Source organism: Psammomys obesus, unplaced genomic scaffold, assembly GCF_907164565.1.
Source record: "Psammomys obesus unplaced genomic scaffold, mPsaObe1.curated_primary_1811, whole genome shotgun sequence".
NCBI lineage: Eukaryota > Metazoa > Chordata > Mammalia > Rodentia > Muridae > Psammomys > Psammomys obesus.
In genome coordinates, this window is record NW_026596051.1 from 37,495,160 (window position 1) to 37,517,416 (window position 22,257).

At 37.1% G+C, this 22,257-nt stretch overlaps 1 pseudogene; it reads left to right on the top strand.

Annotated features, from left to right (window-relative positions):
- Window positions 1-11,440: 11,440 nt before the first annotated feature.
- The window catches only part of LOC129688819 (heat shock protein HSP 90-alpha-like), a 160,519-nt pseudogene continuing 149,702 nt past the window's right edge, over window positions 11,441-22,257 (top strand).

A 22,257-nucleotide genomic window follows, 5' to 3' on the forward strand; every position in this document is an offset into this window, starting at 1 on the left:
TTTTCAGTAAAATATTGAATAATGGAAAATCCATTACGACAAAACCCTTAAAATGTCAATTATGACCCAACTAATCATTTAATTATATTTATTCCTATTTTAAGTTCTTAACATAAAATTAATGGTAAATATTATGTTAAATTTTCATGTATATTCAAAACATTTGCTTCAGTACTTCGAAAAATAGAGGAAAATTGAAATAAGAACAGATTTTACATTCAAGTCAGCACACCTGCACAGTTTTTCTTTTATAATCATGAAAATTTATGTGCTGATTAACATACACATAAGTGGCTGAGTTCTTATTTTCTCTGTGTTGTTTTGCAATTTAATTCATACTAAAACACATATGAATCACCAGTAAGGTGATAGCTGCACATTACAATTGAATCCTCATACACCTGACCTATCCTAACGTAAGGGAGGAAGTGGGGGCTCCTAAATTGATGCTCAGGATGATGAAAACACTGTGAATCACTGAGAGTGGTCAACAGTTGAAAAGAGCTGGTCTTAAAATCATGTTTGTAGCAGCTTCATTTGGAATAGCGAGAATCTGGAAAACGACCCAGATGTCCCTCAGTTGAAGAATGGATACAGAAATTGTGGTACATTTACACAATGGAATACTACTCAGCCATTAAAAACAAGCAAATCATGAAATTTGCAGGCAAATGGTGGGAACTAGAAAAGATCATCCTTAGTGAGGTATCCCAGAAGCAGAAAGACACGTATAGTATATACTCACTTATAAGTGGATATTACACATATAATATAGAATAAACATACTAAAATCTCACCTAAAGAAGCTAAGCAAGAAGGAGGACCCTGGGTAAAATGTTCAATCCTCATTCAAAAAGACAAATGGGATGGAAATCAGAAGAGGGTAAGAACAGGGAACAGGACAGGAGCCTACCACAGAGGACCTCTGAAAGACTCTACCCAGCAGGGTATCAAAGCAGATGCTGAGACTCATAACCAAACGTTGGGTAGAGTGCAGGGAATCTTATGAAAGAAGGGGGAGATAGAAAGACCTGGAGAGGACAAGAGCTCCACAAGGAGGGCAACAGAGCCAAAACTTCTGGCACAGGCATCTTTTCTAAGACTGATACTCCAACAAAGGACCATACTATGCCTGGAGATAACCTAGAACCTCTGCATAGATGTAACCCACAGCAGCTCAGTATTCAAGGGGGTACACTTTTAATGGGAACAGGGACTGTATCTAACATGAACTCAGTGGTGGGCTCTTTGATCACCTTCCCTTGATGAAGGAGTAGCCTAATCAGGCCACAAAGGAAGACAATGCAGCCAGTCCTGATGAGACCTGATAGGCTAGGGTCATATGGAAGCAGAGGAGGACCTCCCCTATCAGTGGACTGGGGGAAGGGCATGTATTAGAACAGGAAGGAAGCATGGGATTGGGAGGGGAATAGGGAGGGGGCTACAGCTGGGATACAAAGTGAATAAATTATAATTAATAACAAATAATTAAAAAGATTTATTTTTAGGGCTTTTAAATTTAAAAAATCATCAAAAGAAATGTAGTACAACGAATAAGTACTTTATAAAGAAAAAATTGTTTATTGGCTAAAACCACCAAGTAAGAACTGGGATATTTTTGTTTTTGAAGACTTTATATGATTGGATTTATAAACCATTAATCTCCAGGAATCTTCTAGGTCTTCAGTACCAGATAGAGACTGCTAAAGCAAACAATGTCAAAGACTGAACATCTACATACATTTTTGCTTTTTGTGAGGCAACTGTTGTTCAATTATTTTGAATATATTATATAATTCTAATAAATGATCTATTTAAATATATTCTCTGCTTTGTTACACTGCTGGGTAGAGTCTTTTAGAGGTCCTCTGTGGTAGGCTCCTGTCCTGTTTGCTATTTTCTCCTTCTTCCAATGCTACCTATTTTTCAAAGTACAGTGTGTGGATCAGATAAAGATTAACGAGTTCTATTCCCAGGGGAAATAAATGAAAAAAAAAAGATAATTAAAAGGAGAAACTGATTGCAAATAAACCTAAAAGCAGACCAATACTCCAACTAAGGACCATGAATGGAGAGGACACCAGTAAATCTCAAATCTCTACTGTGCATAGTACAGTACTATGCAGGTCATCCTGACATGCTACAGCAAGCAGTGGATCTAGAAAGCCTTGAGCTCTCTTGTTTCCCAGACTTTGTGTGATCAGTCCATAAAAACAGCTTCCACATACGACTCTGTACAAAGTACACAGGTGGCTTTTTAGTCCTAGGTTCATGGGGTAGGAGAAGCCCAAAGCTTCACTGGAACTCATAGGAAACTCTGAATTCGTAACAGCCTACTCCTAGAAAGCTGAGGGTCTGAGGAGGGTTTGAAGAGTGGACAAACACCCAGACACATGCAGATATGCTGGATTTAGGTAGAATATGCTCCCTCAGATCCAACTATTGAGCACCTTGAAAGCTCAGCACATTTATTATGGACAACGAGTAAAATTTGGGTAGTCTCATACAGAGGTCTTCAGGCAGGCCAGCTCAGGCTGTGAACTCCTGGAGGAAGCTGTGTTTGACCATCTTTGTGGACATTGTCAGCATTTACACAGGTCCATAAGAAGGCTTTGTCAGTTTCCTGAGCCGGAGTAAGGAAGATTCAGTCAATTCCTATGCACTGGAGGCGTTCACTATTTTAAATAACATATTCCCTCTGCAGCTCCTCTGTTCCTTAGGCATTGACTCAAGGCTTTCTCCACTCCCCACACAGGATAATCTGTTGTGCCTATGAGCACATGATTCTGCTGACAACTGAGGCCTTCTGGGAACTATCATCTACAGCTTTGTCCTAAAGTGTTGCCGTCTCAGTTCTCTCCCTCTGCCATGTCCTTTGTAATCTAGGTGGATCCCACCATGAAACCACACTCTCCACACGGTTCAGTCCACAGCATGGCACTGCCAACAGCTCCAGAGTTTGTGCCTGAATGTATGTGAACTATAGCTTGGGATAGTGCCATAGGAGGTGGAAATCAAAGGACCAAAGTGTCACTAGACAGAGTTTCTGTTGAGGGTGTGCTATAGGCCTGGAAATCTGAGTCATTAGATCCTCAGTCTCCAGGCCAATCTCCTGAGTTTACAAGCACAAGTTGGTATCTCTTTGTTCCTGTAAATTTTTTTAAATAAGAGTCACTTTCCTGCCCAATTGTCATATTACCCTGGCTATGCTATTTGATTCTGTTTTGTGTGTAGGAAAACACAGAGAAAGCTTGAGAATGGTATTCTGAAGAACTGCAGATCGCTAGAATCCCAGCACCTTATTGAGGGTGTTCTCACATTTACACAGACTGCTTCACCTCTAGTATGAACTTAATCTTTAAATGATCTCTTTATATTTTCCTTTCCATTATGCAACTAAAATCAGCAGCATAGATTCTTAAATATTTTATTATAAAGGGCCTTCATTAGAAAATCTAAGTCCATTAGCATTCAATTTTGCCTGCCATGCAGCCTTTGGTCATGGGCACACTTCAGTCAAGTTCTTTACCTTTTTATAACAAGGATGACCTTTACCATAGATTCTAATGAGACATTTCTCGTCTTCATCTGAGACTTTATCACAATGATCTTAATATTCATAGGTCTGTGAGCAATCTTGAGCTTTTCCAATAGCTATTCCCTTCTTAGCCTTCATCAGAATTAAACTTCCTTCTGCATTCATAGCAGTAAAGATTTTTTTTCAGAATCCACATTCAAATTAGTTTTGTTTACCACTATAGTCTATATGCAAAACTACTATTATATTTTAATTTATTTATCAGAGAAGCAATCTTACTCCTTACTGCCAACTCTCTGTTATTAATTCAGATTAAGGTTCTTTAATGAAATATCACAGATTATCTCAATGTTATGGAGAGAAGAAAATTCAAGGTAAATTGATTTGCATTTGGAAAGGGCTTTTTGGTACATCATTCCAACCTAAAACTCTTAACAAAGCAACTAAGTTTCATCAGGAGTTTTAGGAAGGAACCAAAATTCCTGCTTCAAAGATTCATATCACATCAAGATTCTTTGCGAGCTGTCTATAGTTAATTTTCTCCTCTGTACTCACACCACATCTTGTTTATAATGCCAGTAGACTCTTCAAGGGTGCTAGAGACATAAGTAATATGCAGGATTTCAATGCATATGTATACCTATGAACAATTGCATATCTCTTTGTGTTCTCTTTTTCTAGCTTTTATCATCTTGTTAACATGTCAAGTAAATTATCAACCTGTTGACGTTTTAAATGTCAGGATCAAGTGTTTTATAACATTAATTCATGGTAAGAATACTCTGATAATATAATTTTGATTTGATTGATGTAAGCAAACCACTTATTTTATGTATAAAGGGGAAGATAAAGAGTATGACTGTATTAAAACCTAGGATATTTGTTCATTTTAAAATTAAACTATAACTACAGAAAACTCTTTCAAGGACCATTCATGGATATAAGTTAGAACACCTTCTCAGATGTAGACCATGGCAGCTCAGTATCCACTTGGAATTGCCTAGGAAGGGGAAGAGGGACTGCTCTGACATGAACTCATGTCTGACAAGGCTGGCTCTTTGTCTCTCCCTGATGTGGGAGCAGCCTTGCCAGGCCACAGAGGAAGACAATGCAGCCAGTTCTGATAAGACTTGATAGGCTAGGGTCAGATGGAAGAGGAGGAAGACCTCCCCTATCAGTGAACTTGGAGAGGGACATGGAAGAAGATGATGGAGTTGGGGTAGGATTGGTAGGGAATGACCGAGGAGGCTACAGCTGGGATACAAAGTGAATAAACTGTATTTAATATAAAAATAAAAATTTAATTTATAAAAGGTAAAAAATAAAATAAATAAAACAAATTCAAAACATTTTTTCAAATTCTTTTATTTCCATGAAGGTTTAAACATGGCACATAAGAAATTGAATGTATTTCATTAGTAACAAGTCTGTGTGTGTGTGTGTGTGTGTGTGTGTGTGTGTGTGTTAAACAGGAATTGTTGCATCAACCAGCTTTGAGCTGCTTGGAATTATACTGCTTTTCATTAGTTTTCATTAGTTCAAGTCCATGTACATGCAAACACATAACATAGATACATACTTATAGATTTGTATATATTAAAACATTTTACTTGAACTTTTCCTGTATTAATCAAAAATATATTTTTGAAGAAAATAGATGGCCTCAATTCTTACTTTATTATTTCTTTGGAAAATTGCATGTAGTGGAAAATCATTGTTGAGTTTTAAAAACAAAAACCTAATACAATTAGAAGGTTTTAAACATACATATGTCATTTTCCCTTCAAAATCCTTCTAGAAATTACTGTCAGATATTCTGCTCGCCTCAGTTAAAACAAGCACTACTCTTCAAGGCAGCCGTCTTCAAGTGTGTATATATGTCTGCATAATGTGTATATGCTTGTTTATTATCTCTTTAGCTTTCAACTTTCAAATACTATGGCCCCTATGAGCAGAGACTTAGATTACCCTCTGTGGTAGGCTCCTGTCCTGTTACCTCACAAATCACCAAAACAGTGTTTGTTTTAAAACATGCAAGACCTGCAACCTATGTCTCAAACCCATATGAGCACATCTTAGTTTCCTCTGCTTTTGTTTCAGTAAACAACACTAACTAAAATGTGCTGCTTGATGACTGACGTATGAAGTTTCTAGGGTTGTTGTTTTTTGTTTGTTTGTTTTTTTCTGATAGTGCCTTGTATTGCTGCTCACTAAATAAAGCTGGAGAAGTTGTAGCTACATTGAATGTACAATTCCTGGTGATAACTTTGAAATCTCATTGTTGAAATAAATATCAATTTAAAAATTTCTGGTTAAAATAATTTCTGTGAGTAGGTAAGTAATAATAAAATGACTTAAACTGGTTCTTTTTTAATTTTTATTTTTATTAATTCCAGTTTATTCACTTTGTATCCGACCTGTACCCCCTCTCCCATCTGCTCCCAATCCCACCCTCCCTCCCTCTTCTTCTCCTATACCCCTTTCCCAGTCCAATGATAGGGGAGGTCTTCCTCCCCTTCCATGTGACCCTAATCTATCAGATCTCATCAGGACTGTCTGATTGTCTTCCTCTGTGGACTGGTAAGGCTGCTCCCCCCTCAGGTGGAGGTGATCAAAGAGCCAGCCCATGATTTCATGTCAGAGATGGTCCCTGTTCTTATTACTGAGGAACCCTCTTGGATACTGACCTCCCATGGGCTACTTCTGTGAAGACGTTCTAAGTTATCTCCATGCATGGTCATTGTTTGGAGTATCAGTCTCAGAAAAGAGCCCTGTGCCAAGATTTCTTGGTTCTGATGCTCTCCTTGTGGAGTTTCTATCCCCTCCAGGTCTTTCTATCTCTCCCTTCTTTTATAAGATTCCCTGCACTATGCAAAAAGTTTTGTTATGAATCTCAGTATCTGCTGTGATACTCTGCTAGGTGGAATCTTTCAGAGGCCTCTGGGGTAGGCTCCTGCCCTATTTCCTGTTTTCTCCCTCTTCTGAGGTCCATCCCGTTTGCCTTTCTGAATGAAGACTGAGCATCGTACCAGGATCCTCCTTTTTGCTTAGCTTCATTAGGTGTATAGGTTTTAGTATGTTTATCCTATATTATATGTCTAATATCCATTTATAAGTGAGTATATGCCATGTGTGTCTTTCTGCTTTTAGGATTTCTCATTCGGGATGATCATTTCTAGATTCCACCATTTGCCTGCAAATTTCATGATTTTCTTATTTTTAATTCCTGAGTAGTATTCCATTGTGTAAATATACCACAATTTCTGTATCTGTTCCTCAAACTGAGGGACATCTGGGCTGTTTCTGGCTTCCGGCTATTACAAATAAAGCTGCTATGAACATGGTTGAGCAAATTCTTGAGCATCTTTGAGATATGTGCCTAGGAGTGATATAGCTGGATCTTGAGGTAGTACTGTTCCTAATGTTCTGAGAAAGTGCCATATTTATTTCCAAAGTGGTTGTATAAGTTTACATTCCAACCCGCAATGGAGTAGGGTTTCTCTTTCTCCACACCCTCTCCAACATGTGTTGTCACTTGAGTTTTTGATCTTAGCCATTCTGATGGGTGTAAGGTGAAATCTCAGGGTCTTTTGATTTGCATTTCCCTGATAAGGATGTTGAACATTTCTTAGTTTTTCTCTGCCATGCGATGTTCCTGTATTAACAATCCTCTGTTTAACTCGGTATCCCAATTTTTAATTGGTTTATTTGATTGGTTGCTGTTCAACCTTAAGTTCTTTATATAGTCTGGATATTAGCCCTCTTTCAGATATAGAATTAGTGAAGAACCTTTCCCAATCTGTAGGTTGTCATTTTTTTAAACCTGTTTTTATGACTGTACATTTTGTCAGTGCTTAGAATGCACAAGTGAGTTTGTGGGAGGAGCTATGTCAATCAGCTTTAAAATTCCATCATTAAGACTCAGCTCTTGTAATATAATTTTTAAATTTATTTTTACTAATAAATTTGATTGATTTATTGTATTTTAGATTTTCTTACAAATGATATTATTTTTTTCAAACTAAATTAAGTAATAGATACAATTAAACAATTGTAAACAGATGGTAAACACATCTGTGATTATATGAATATTAGAATACAATTTATAAAATCGATAACTACACTTCCTTAGAACATATAAGGATAAGGCACATTGTTAATTATCAAGTTGTATTATTATCTCATCATAGCAAATAACCACATGTTAGGATAGCATGACTAGTTTGATAGTTATTGGGAACTCTGGGCTACAAACCTGCAAGAGACAAATTAAATAAAGTCTTAAATCTTTGATATTTTACAGGATGATATGTACTGTTATCAGACTGACAGAGAAGGAAAAAGCAAACTACAAGTGTTGTTGTTGTCGTCCTGCCTTGCTGGTACTCAGATGGATGGGTATCCCGGGAAGAGTAACTACAATCCCAAGGGCTTGGGAGGTATTCTAGCTCTGAGGTAGAACCGTGTTGCAAGGGAAGGGCACCCTGAGAAAGCAGAGCTCAGGAGTCAAAAAGTTCTAAGGTATCCTGAGACATGGGGGCCCAGAAACCACACAGGTCGGGGAAGAGGCCTCCTCAGCAGAGATGTTGCAGAGCCCAGAGCAGGGTGACAATAACTACTGATGAGCTCAGGAGCTTAGAGCTTAAAAGAGATTTATTTTATTATTATATATATATATATATATATATATATATATATATATATATATATATATATATATATATATATATATTTGGTAGGGACAAATTCAAGAGAGGAGGAACGATTTAAGGAGGGATGAATCCAGGAGTGGCTGCCTCTGCTTCTAGGACAAAGCAGAGGTGAACTGGGCAGACACAGACTTTATGTAGGTTTTTCTTAGGGGGTGGAGCTTTCTATGGCAGAGATTTTCAGGGTGAGTATTGGTAGGATTTTGAGTCCTGAGGATGGGGAGCTTGGGGATTGGTGGGCTTTCCTGTTTGGGAATTAATCTGTTCTCCTACTCAGGGACTGGTGGGGTTTTCTCCAGACTTTTCACCTCAAATTAGCATAATCTGGGATGAGTCCTACAGAGAGGTTTGAGATGACAGTGAGGGAGGAGCTGGGCTGATGGAGCTTTCTAGGGCAGTGGTTAAAAGTTTACAACATGTTACAAAATTTACAAAGGGTCCATAACAGAGAAGCCTTTTCCTGCAGCATGAATGGCCAACAGAGACAGAAGAGGAGGTACTGTCGTTGTGTGCAGCTCCTGGGAAGGCAGTAGGCTGAAGCAGGAAAAATGGTTGTCCTCATGACCAGCTCCCATGGCAGCAGTAGGCAGTCTGAGGAAGGGAAGGAGTAGACTCTGATAGCAGGAGCCTGAGTCAGGAAAAGTCGCCGTGGAAGGCTCCCACTGAAGCTCAGTCAGCTGCCACCATTTTCTTTCTCCTCCTGTCTGTACAGCCCCAAGGTGGGGAGCAGAGGCTTACTGTCCTGAGGTGGGAAAGAGCTGCTGGCTTTGTATCGCTTGAAGTTTTAGTGGTCTGCTGCTCAGGGGCTGGACATAGCTCTTTTGGGGTAGGGGGAAGGAATTTTGGGCAGCTCTGATTCTTTGCTGCTGTGTCTGGGGCAGCGGAATGTGGACCTCAATGTCTTGGTGTACTGGCCACTATATCCTCTGCAGCGCCTGCCCTAGTTGTCACCGTGATGGTAGGAGCGGGCAGCAACAGGCCACCAAGGCTTGTGGGGCAACAGGGAGCCTCAGGGCTTTAGCATGGGCCACAGCAGTGGACTGCCATCTCCACCGGGTTTGTGGCTTAGATCCAGGTCCTTCCCACAGTGACAGAAGCCTTACAACAAGTCGGCTAACAGTCGTATTTCAGCAACTCCACCCCCAAACCATCTGGAACCAACACTGGACAAGAGGGATGATAAGTGCTTTTTTATTTCATCATCATCAAATCTCTATGTAAGTGTTCTCCTATAACACATCTACTGCCATGACGTGACCTTAAAATTCTAAATAAGAGCAGAAAAGAACAATAGATATACTATTGGAAACTTCTAAGACCAGGATATCCACACTTTCTTTTTCCACTTTAACCCATGAAATAATCCTTGACACAATACAATTGCCCACAGCGTAATCTGTCCCAAATTTAGTGGTGAAAGTTTTTAGAACCTGAACTTGACCATTGAATGTGTACTTCCATCCATCACAAAATATTTGCCCCTCTCCTACTTTCCTCTTCATCTGAATTCCCTCTGTGACAATCAGAAGCAAGACACACCACACAGGAGTTTCATTCCTCATGCTTTATGTCTCACAGACCACCAGTGGTTTTATTGAGAACAGAGATTTTTATAAAACTTATATGCATTTTTATTTTATGAGCTTTTAAAAATATTTTTCCTACAGTTTTATACTTAAATGCTTTACAGAAGTTATTAAATTTAAAATAATTTAGCAGCTTTAAAGAATCTCATCTTTAAACAGCACAGATCCATATTCAAGTTGAATAAACAGTTTTTAAAGGTGTGAGAAGAAATGTTAATTGTGTGTGTTATACTGGAAGTTTCCTAATTATGTAACTGTGAAACCAGACAATTATTTGATCTTTTTTTTTTTCTCTTTTAGAATAGAAATTAGAGAATCAAAATCACTGACGGCTTTGCAAAACAAAGAGCTGATAACATGCTTAGTTAATAAATAAAGAATGGCTAGTTACATGTTTTGTTTTGTTCATTTATTTCCCCAGCTGCTGCTACAAGGTTTTCTTTGAAAATGCAATAATATGAGAGAGTCTCTGGGTATAAAATAAGGAAAAATGTTTTCTCTTTCACATTATGGTCTAGAATTTTAGAGTGCACAAAAAGGCTCTGAATTCTTAGAAGGTCACAAAGGAAAGTGTCCTATCACCAAGTTTATAATATACTTAAGAAAGCCCCAACTTAATATGACTTGAACAGTATGAGAACACCTGGATAGAAATTAAAGGAAGATGAGCTAAGAAATACATAAATTGGGATGGAGAAAGAGAAGCAATGCCATTCAAGTAGTTCCCTTTTCAGGGATTCTTCCTGTTTCTTTTTCATATATTGTTGTAAAGTTTAAAAAAAAAATCTTTATAGAAACAGGTCAAGTCAGCGTTCATGAACCTAGTCAGGGTACGAAAGAGAGCAAGTGTATGGTCAAACTCATTTCCCACCGGAACCACTCCAGACTGTCACCTTATTCATTTGGTGTCAGATATCCCTGAGGTTTTTTGTTTTTGTTTTTGCTTTTTAAATGATGGAAACAAAAATATACCTAAAAGTAAAGGTTGTGGAAAAACCATTTGCTTTTCCCTGTCTTGTATCATTTTTCAAACTTGACCCTGTCCCCCCATCCCACCCCCACCTGGCCTTCTTTCCAGAGCTGGGTCTCTAAAGACATCCTTGTTGACAACAGTTCTGTCCAAAAGGATGTCCACAGAGTACCTGTGGGCATGAGGTGATTTCACAAAGGACTTGATCTTTGATCACCTGGCAATTTCCTTCTTGCCCACGGCAGGTGCCACTTTTCCGGGACAGCAGTGGATTCAAGCCAACAGGGCATGGCTGTAAGGGCGGTCTAGGTGCCATCATCAATATTCTTCACGATAATGGCTTTGCATCAGAGTAGTGTACGACCAGGACCAGCACCACTTTCCCGGGTTTCATTAACTTGTCCATTTCGACAGCAAGCGCCCAGCAACCAGGAAAAAGGAAAGAAGCATCCTTGAGTTCTTACATTGAAAGAAAGGATTCCATTTTAAATTTTGTGGCAATGAGTACGCTGCTTGAAAGCTGAATCTGAAAACTTATTTTATTCAGCTCCTGGCTAAATTTAAAGTGGTCCTCTCTTGGCTCTGATCAACTCTTGAAGTAAGAAGGAGAAAGAGAGAAAAGGTCAAAGTGTAGACAATGTCACTCTACCCTCGTGAACTCACTCTGACCAGTAATCTAAAGGTGTTGCTACGACATGAGGAAGAGCTCCTAAAGAGTGCTCTGTGTCAGGGGAGGGGGCAAAAGTGGGGAAATGTGAGCCCATTACCGCTGTCGAGGGAAAGAATGATTGAAGAAAGTAGCCGGAAAAAAAACAAGTTAGGCCTTGGGAAGGTGGGGCCAATGAGCAGTCCTGCTTTCCACTGCCGTTTCTTTGTTAGATTGTTCTGTGGTTTACTGAACACCTACTAATATAATTCCTGCTTTAGTTGGTTCAAATTTGAGATAATAAATATGCATGTGTACATACCTAACAATAGAAACACAAAGTCCCAATAGTATTAGTTTTAAATATTGCTATCATCAGAAATTGAGACAATAAAACTCATTTTCATCTCCCTTTCCTTTTGATTTGCTTATATTATTCACACTTTCTTTTGGATACTATACTTGCTTCTTCCAGTATGAAAATCTCTACAAGAAGAATACTACATATTTATAAAAGTATATTTATAAATTTTGTTGGCATAATGCTATTAGATTATGTATCTATGTATCTACACATACATACAACCATTCAAATACACTGTGTGTCTGTTTGTGTGTGTGTTCATGTGTGTGTGAATATATATATATATATATATATATATATATATATATATATATATATATACATATATATCTCACAAGTTTGCACTGGACTCACAGGGTTGCACTGGACTGTTTTCCTAATAAAATAAAATTCATTGCATCAAAATACCTTGTAAAGTTGACACTTTAAATTTGAAACAAACATTGTTCAATATATTTTTCTCAGAATAAAGTACTTTTGCTTTGCCTGAAACAGAAAGGACAAAGGTGAGTTGAGGCTTTTCTGTTTGACTTTGTAAGTAGCGCTTTCTTTGTTACCTCAGCCTTAAAGATCTCCACTTCCATCAATCTCACAGATTATGAGCCTTAAATCTGAGAGGCCAGCCATCTGGAATTTAAAAGTTCAGTTTCCTTCTGCCCTGGCATCATGCTGGGATGAGTCAAACCTTCAGACACTATCTCATTGGGGAAGAAAGATGATCATGTCTGAGTTCCAGGAATAACGATTCTAAATATGGACAGGTCTAATTCATTGAAACGTTCAGTGATGGCCAAGTGACGCATGCTGGGAGGGCTCAACCTCTACAGCTGGAACATTTAGCTCTTCAGAAGGAGGTGGCAATGTGAAATTGTAGAAGATAAATGACATCCCATGTTTCTAGAATGAATGGATAGTCTGGTGACAGAGGAGCTTTCAGAAATCTTAATAACTACACTCCTTTTTTTTAACTGTTTGATTCTCTTTACCCAAAAAAGCACTGCAAACCTATCAATCCCCTCCTTTTTGCTGTTAATTTTTAAGATTTTCATTTTAAAAAATTACTTTAAGTTTCTATATTTTTCATTTAAAATTAAATTCGCATTTTCACATACAACTAGAACATATGAAAAAATAGCTTGAACAAAATTCTATGGACAGGTATGTTAAAAGGAGAGAATCTTCAGAAATACATGAAGCACGTAATATGTAATTAGTATTTCATGTATATTTTAATAATATAATAAAATATACTTCATCACAAAGGGGTAGCGGTAACACATTAAGAACACAGTCAAAAGAAACAAAATTTTATACTGTAACTAGTACTTGGCTGCCTGATATGTCACACTTTAAGTCATTGTAAAACATGCATCTTAAGCTGAAAAATCTCAGTTACTTTCCATCATAGATAAACATGAAATCAATGCTGTAATAGTGCTGGCTAAAGAAGATAATGTCCTAGCAAAATCAGCAGTACAGTTTGACATTTTATGTGTTCTACCAAGACAAGGATATATTTTCCATCCACCACAGCATTTTATATTTTTTTGGTTGATTATTAAATACTTTTTTTCTTGCAAGGTTATCTGATTCTCTCCAGTAGACAATTTCCTGTGACAGAGATATATGGAAGTATATACAGATAAATCATACATATACGTGGTAAAAAAGTTTTAAAACAACACTTAAAATCTCAAAGATTGCTAAATATACACAGTTCATATATTAATTTTGCTATACTCATAGTTTTTCTTGATATATGTATGTGTGTGTGTGTGTGCATGAATTTGTGTTTATATATACAATTTCCTGTGTGTGACAAACATGCATATACATTTCTCTTGAAGGGATCAACAGGGATTAAATTTTATAGAAAAAAAAAAAGGTAACTCACTTGATGGAAAAAAGGCTTTCAGGAGTATGGTAATTTTGTTTGAGCTAAAAATACTTGACTCTTGTCTTCCCATTGGAAATACTATTTGAATTTCATAGTGAGTTTAAAGTATTCATTACAAGTATCACCATAAGAACATAATAGTGTTATACACCAGCTTACATAGAATGTTTTTGTTAAACTATCTGTACTGAATCTGACAAAATAAAACATCCTGGGTATGTGCAAATATTTAAAAAATGTTTCATGTAAAACTAATAAGCATTAATTTTGGCATTATATAGTATTCTTAACAATTAATTAGCATATTCAAGATTATCTTATTTACAAAATATCAACTGATTTTTTTCCTGTGTAAAAATGAAAAGAATCATTTCAACTGTCATATGAAATAAACTGACAAGACTTTAAAACAGTTGAACTATGTTCTGGCTTGTGATTAGCAGAGTCCAGACTTATATGTAAATGTAGACTAACTGCATCATTCTTTGCAGGTGCTCTCTGAAATGCAAATAAATACTTGCCAATTTGTAGATTTACTAATTATTTTTTCTTTAATCATCTTTTTGAGAAAGTCCTAACACTATCTTCCACTTTAGCACATAACGAATTGTATGCTGAATAAAATGTAGTGACTCCATAATCAACACTGCTCATAGGTTAAGAAATTATTGTGTTGTGGATCTGGTCTATCTCATGTTGTATAAAGGAAAACACATCAACAATGCCAGCTCCTAGACTGTTAAAGCCTATGTACATTTTATTTTTAGTCCTTGACAGATCTCACAGTTGCTATTCTAAGGATTTAATTTGCCTTGGAAGAAAGATGTAGTTAACTGAGCAAATTCATGCTTTGGACAGCTGGAATCAATCTACTGCTTCCTAAGGAAGAAAAATTGATTAAAACCCTGTTAAAATGTCACTCTCTCTATGTAGCCAGAGAAGTTTCATTTCTGGTCATTCTGGCAATAGTTTTTTGTTTGTTTGTTTGTTTGAGGATAATGTTTCTGAAGTGTATATTATGTAAATAAATATTGATATTAACTTAATCTTGTTATGTGAATGTGATATACCTAAATTTTATAAATTTTGATTTTCATTATTGCTTAATGTTTCTTTGCGTGAGAAAATATTACAAATATACGTAGGTTCATTTAGATGATAATTCAAGCACATACTAATTAAGCTTAAGTTCAGAATGTGGGTTTCTGTTTCAAATTTTCTTTTAATACAAGATAAGTTATGCCAAAGGTACAGTGCATTAGTTATTTATCTCTGTTAGCTTGACTGAATCAAAAATCACCAGACAGATATCTGGGTGTATCTGCAAGGACATTTCCAGAGAGGTTTAACTGAACAGTTTATAAACTGACAAAAGGACCATGTATGTTATGGTTAAGAAAAAGTTTGTATTATTATTATTATTATTATAGATATGAGAGATAACATCTAGAGACATCTAGAAGACTAGACTGAACATGGCCATTAGACTGGATATGGCTACAGCTATCTGTGAGGAAAGGGAGGATGTCTGAGTTCCAGGATATAAAGACTAGAGAAAATAGAGTGAGAGAAGCAGAGACAAACAGACAAAGACTGAGAGGCAGAGACTGAGAGACAGAGACACAGATAGAGACAGAAAGAACAGGATTGTAAGGACAAGGAATATCTGAGGAGAGGGAAGCCTTATTGCTGGAGGAGTTTAGGAGGGGAGGAGGTGTGAAGGGCTAAGATGTTAGCATGGACTTTGAAATATGTAACAGATACTTGTGACACTCAAGGATCCTGGAGTCCAGCAGGTATTTTGATGTGCTGATAGGAGGCACAGGTAGTTGCGAACAGGTTTCCCAAGTTCTTCAGAAATGCTGGCATTTTGTATAACCATCAAAAATCCTCTTATTGTCTAGTTGAGCTCTTTTCCTGATATTTTAAGCACAACATGGAGTTTGGGGAACTTGAGTTTCCTTCAGACCTGACAAGAAATAAATTCTGCCCTGTATGCCTGGATGTGGAAAGCACCATTTCATGACCTGAGTTCCCAGACCAGAAAAAAAAAAAAAAAATTTAGAGAAAGTTATGCCGTATCTGCTATTGTAGAAATTATCTCCTCAAACGAAAATAAATCTTCTGTAATAAATTGCCATTTGTTAGAGCAATTGTTTAGAGCAATAAGGACATTAATTAATGCAGCTAGTGAGAATTTCTTAGGAATTATTCAAATTTTTGACTAATTTATTAAATATATTCAATTTTATTTACGGGGTATATCTTTCCGAAATCACTATTATCTGTTTTAATGTTTTTCTAGTTTGATTTCTATTGCTATAATAAAATGTCATGAATAAAAGCAACTTGGAGAAAAAAGGGTTTATTTAGTTTACATTTACATGACAAAATCGTTGAGGGAAACCAAGGCAGGAATCCAGCTGGCACCATGGGGAAATGACTGCCCACAGTGGGGTGGGTCCTTACACATCAATCATAGTGAGGAAAATACCCCACAGACGTATCTGCAGGCCCATCTGTTAGAGACATATTCTAAGAGGATGTTTCCTTTTTTAAGATAATCCTGTGGTCTGTGAGATTCACAACAACAGAATCATATCCAATGGAAAATGCATATGACATCAGTACAAGGTAGTTTGCAAATGTCATTCTGGACATTCTAGAATCGGAAAACAATCAAGAGATACAATATATTAGACTCTAATGTGAGCACAGCGGGACTCTAATTCTGCAAGGAGCATATGATAGCTTTGTTTCACTAAGCTTTTCTTGAAACAACTATCCAATAATTTACGATTCTCTTAACAACAGTTTCGCACTCTACTTCTCTCTCTTTCAATTCAAGTAGGTTTTTAAATTCCAGGATCTTTACAAGCTTTCTTTACATGTGTTCCTACATAATTCTGGATTTAGAAACTCTCAGTATTCACTTGAGTTATTCCAGCTCTTCTCCTGCGTCCTCAGTCCTTCTTTTACCTGTATGTTGAAGCAGTGCCTCACTAAGGCGTCGAGGTTGTCCTTGAATGCCTTCTGTAGACTAAGCTAATCTTGCATTGACGACACCTCTGCCACAGCCTCCTGCATCGATGAGATTTCGGACCTGTGCTGGAAAACGTGGACAGTGTACAATACTAGCTGCATTTACATCAGCAGATTTACCTACTATGTCTTAGAAGACATGTTACAGACAGACAGAAACACACACACAACATTTAAAGAAATAGACCAAGCATCAACAGAAGATTTTTTTCCTATAATTTGTGTGTGTTTGTGTGTTTGTGTGTGTGTGTGTGTGTGTGTGTGTGTGTGTGCGTGTGTGTGCCTGTGTGTGTGCCTGGTTGCCAGAGGGTATTCAGGGATGAAGACCAGAGGGCAGTTTCTCAAGTTCAGTTCTTTCCTTCCATTGTGGTATCTGGCAATGGAACTCAGGCTGTCAGCTTCCTATGACAAACATTTTTTTTTTTTCTACTGAGCTATCTCACCAGCTTGATATTGTCACCTTTAATTAATTTTAGCTCTGGAGAGGCTGTGATACAATGAAGCTGAGGAAGTTGCTTTTCTGTGAGCAGAGGTCATTTACGAACTTGTGTACATTCTAATTAATAATCTAAAACCATGTTCAGATCATGCATTCTTCCAGTTTACTAATTATGAAGACAGATTTTCAACTAGTTAACACAATACTGAGGAAACAATTTAGAAGTTGTCACTGTTTATTATGTGCTTCACTGTTCTCTGTAAATGTTATGAATTTAACCTGTGTGAACATGCATATGAAAATTCTATTGATTTGAGGGAAACTGAGTTTCAGAGAATTTGCTGTACTTTCAAGAGGTCACACATCTTAAAAGCAAAAAAAAAATGTAAATAAAGTATAATAATATTTAGTTTGCATTTCAGGGCTTTTAAAGAAATACATATCAGATTATTAGAACATTGATTTCTTTTGAATGTTACTGAGTATTGCCCTAGGCACCATTATGAGACCTTTAAATTTAGAAGTTTCTATGGTACAAGCGTGATATTTTTTGGCTTTGAGAAACAAATTTATTTTTTTTCCTTTATTGCCTAAGGCCCTTGGGAATTTTCTATTTACTTCTCTGACCAGTGGAGACAGTAATGTTTGTTGACTCATGCATGAAAGCATCTGACCTTTTGTCCACTTGTGGTTCTGGTTCCTGAAGGATGTCTGCTTCCCACCTGCTTCTGCTTATATGCTGAGCCACTGTTTGCAGTTAATATTAAAGTTTCTCTGTCTACCATTATCTCTAGTTCTGAGTTTCAGTGGCACATTCACTTTTATGTTTCATGCTTTACAATTTATCTAATTGTTTAATTGTGTCCAAAAATATAGGATAAGAGATCAATGAAGAATGACCTCACATAGAGAGAAAGGAAGATGAACAATGTGTCAAAGAGACCAAAATATACACAAGACTGTGCTTAGAAAAGTGGTCTAGTCTTTTTTTTTTTTAATAGATATAAAGTGAATGAAATCAACAAGAAAGAAGACATGGTGAAGAGTTTTAAAGACAAGTTCTTAGGTACACTGCCTGTCAGATATGTAAGGATTGAAAAGGATATACAGGCCTGCCTTTCTGAAGTGGCAAGTTCTTGACTTCTTGTGAAAAACTGATCCATGGGTTGGATAACTGTCTCACTGGACAAGAACAGATACTGTTCTTACAGGGGACCTGCTTTCCATTGCCAACTCTTAGGTCAGATGACTCAAAACTGCTTGGAACTACAGCTCCAGGACATACATTCAACTCCTTTGGCTTCCACAGTCAGAGCACTTTTATGCACAAACACACACACACACACACACACACACACACACACACACACAATTAGAAATATTGAAAAGTAATGGACAAATTTTCTATTTCGTAGGAGTTTCTTTAACATTGTTTTATGTAGCTTCACAACCATTGATTTTTATTCCCTTTCCACAACTGCCCATCTCTTTCACACACATATGTGAATATGGATAGTTAAATTCAACAAACCTAATTCTGTTTTTGAATTTACTCTTCTTTCTCACGTGTTTATCATTTTAAATTTATTTTGATTGATATTAGCATGCTGTGTTTCTTTCAGCCATTTATTTTTAACTTATGTCACTGATAAAATTAATAGTTTTTTTTTAAAAAAATCTATGTGAAATCAAATGGCCCATAAAATATTATAAGTTGTCCTCTGCGAGACTCCCTCCACCCACGGTTTGAAGCAGATAGTAAGACTCACAGCCAAACATTAGGCAAAGCAGAGGGAGTCTACTGGAAAAGAAGGGTGAAGGATAAATGGACCTAGAGGGGACAAAATCTCCATAGAAAAGACCATCAGAACTAATCAGCCAGAGCCCAGAGGGGCCTAAGGAGTCTGAAGCACTAACCAAAGACAATGCATGATCTAGACACAGGTCGTGTACTTATAAGGAGTCAGTGGGCTTCACGTGGGCCCACGAGTTAGGGGATCAGGGCATGTCTCTGACATGGACTATGTTGCCTACTTTTTGATCACTTCCCCCTGATAGGACTTCCCTACCAGGCCACAGGGAAAGACCAACTCAGTCTTCATGAGGCTAGATGAGCTGGTGTGTGTGAGTGGGGCTTCCCCTACTCCTCAGAATAGGCTAGGGAGAATGTGGGAGAAAAGATGAGGCTGGGAGCAGAAAAGGGAGGGCCTATGACCGAGACGTAAATTGAATTAATTTTTAAAAAAGGAACCTCAAAAAAAAAAAAAAAAAAAAAGAAAGAAAAAACAAAGAAAGAAGATAGGTATAGGTTACCCTTATCAGTGTTCAGCTGAATGAAAACTTTAAAAGAAAATTACTAGGGAAGATGTTTAATTATCATTCAGAAGGGAAAACAGGACAGAAACCAGAAGTCTCAGAAGAGAGGAAACAGGATGAGGGACTATCACATATGTCCTCTAAAACACTCCACTCAGCAGAAGATCAAAACAGATGCAGAGATTCACAACCAAAACTTGGAAAGAGCACAAGAGGTCCTTTGGAAAAAGGGGGATATAGAAGGACCCAGAGTAGACAGGAGCCACACAAGGAGACCACCAAAGCCAAAAAATTAGCTGGTCCCAGAGCGGGGGTTGGGAGCCCTGAGAAACTGATGTATCAACCAAAGACCATGAATAGAGAAGACTTAGATCCCCTGCTCAGATGTAGCCCATAGACAGCTCAGTCTCCATATGGGTACCCTAGTAAGGGGAAAAAAGAGAGTCTCTGACATGAACTCAGTTGTTTGCCCCTTGATCACTTCTCTTGGTGGGGTAACCTACCTAGCCCACAGAGGAAAGGGATCCCAGAAGTCCTGATGGGACCTGATATGCTAGGGTCAGACAGTAGGGGAGGAGGACTTCCCCTATCAGTGGACTAGGAAAGAGAGATAGGGGGAGAAGGAGATGGAGTGTGGGACTGAGAGGATATGAGGAGGGGGCTACAACTGGGATACAAAGTGAATAAATTGAAAATAATAATAATAAAAGAAAAAAAATAAATGAAAATTGTTCTTTTAACATAAAATATTTATGAATATTTTAAAAATGAATAATATTCTTGTATTTCCATTTTTTTATAAGGATGGGGTAAAACTCATGGATTTTTCATGGAAGTGTACATTGAACTAATTTTTTGTGTATATGTGTAAAGAATATACCAATATCAACTAAAATAAACTTATTGTAGGAAACATGCAACAAAAGCCACATGAATACTGGTTGAAGCAAATTAACTGGAAACAAACTGTCAAAACTTAGAATCATTAAATAACAAATGAAGCTACATTTGCAATCAGAAAAGGCAACAATTAAATAACTTATTTCTTCATTTTTTTATGGACATGGAACTGTTCTTAACAATTTCATGAAGTAGTAGGTGACTCTATATTAGAAACTATAAAATTTTAAAGAATAACCCCACAAGTACATATATTTGCACAGGATTCGCTCTAGACAATGAGTGAAGATATATTAAACTGTTTACATTGCCTAGTGTTCTCAAGGTTGATGAAAGTGAAAGAAATTGGCAAGTGAAGAATATTAGCATTTCATTTATAAATGCCTGTAGTCTTGAATCTTTACAAGTGTGCATTTATTTTATAATTAGAAAAATAAAGCTAAAAGTATCTTACAATAACACAACAAAGGATTTGCTATTGAGTGAATTATAAGAATGTGGAATAAATTGTTATTTCCTAATGTGCAGAATCTTGACTCCAGGTAGATCTAAAAGAAAAAGTACTTATAAATCCTTTCATGTAAAAATAATGATGGAGTTTAATATGTGGTATTTTTACTTTCAAAGAAGGTGTCACAATGTGATACTTTATTATTATGCCATTTTAATTGCTTGAAATATGTGTCTTTTATTGGAAATGTTTTAATTTTGAATTTTTGACCCCAGGCAATGTCATTATAATATAGAGTTTCTTTTCATAGACTAGAAAATGTTACAAAATCAAAAGGATAAATTCTAAATAAAATGAATTAAATCTGACACAAATTTTCTGATATATTTTTTGTCTTGTTGGAACAAAGAAGAGTCAACAACTTCATGACAGATGAGTAAAGGAAGGAAAATGTCTACAATATGAGTTATAAAGAAATTGTGTAGAATCATTTTATTGATTAATACAGTGAGGAAACCAATAAGTGAATTAACATTCAAATGTAAAACAAATCCCACAACCTAATAAAAAAAATTACTAGGTCATCTTAGCTGAGGTAGGACTTTCAGGTTTATGTGTGCTCAGACTTCAAGGCAAAAGCATAAGGATAGTGTGGGAATCAGCATTGAGATCGAGGTTATTGATCACATTATTCTTTTAATTAATTAATTGACCTATTTATTTATTCATTTTTCATCCTGATAGTAGCCCCTTTACTGTTCTCCTTCTAGCTTCACCCTCCATTCCTCTTCCCCAGTTCTCCTTCCTGTCCTCCTCAGAGAAAGGGAGCCTCCCTCATCAATCCACCCCAGAATATCAAGTCTTATCAGGACTGAACAAGTCCTCTTCCCCTGTGGCCTGGTAAGACAACCCTGCTAAGGAGATGATTAAAAAAAAATGCAACACAGTTTATGTCAGAGACAGACCCCATTGCACTTACTAAGATACCCACATGAAGACCAAGCTGATGATTGGCTAAATCTGTGTAGGGGACCTATGTCCAGTCCATGCATGATCCTTAGTTGGTGCAGAAAGACCTGGAGGAGACAGCAAGAAGACCAACAGAGCCATAAAAACAGGGCCCAGGGAGGCTTGCAGGGACTTAAGATCCTATTCATCTTACTCTGCTATCCTTGTTTATCAGGATGCAGATGAATATTGATTCTGTGGGTTTGTTTCCTGTCCTCTGCCTAAGAAAAATGCATTTGGGATCTTTCTATCCTTGGATGTCTCAATACTAAAAATTCATACATCACCATCAAAGCCAAATTTGGGGTAGATTATGGTGTTTCACATTTGTAATGGTAGATCTTTGGAGGCTGTAGCAAGAGCACTGCAGCAAACTAATCATATCAAAATG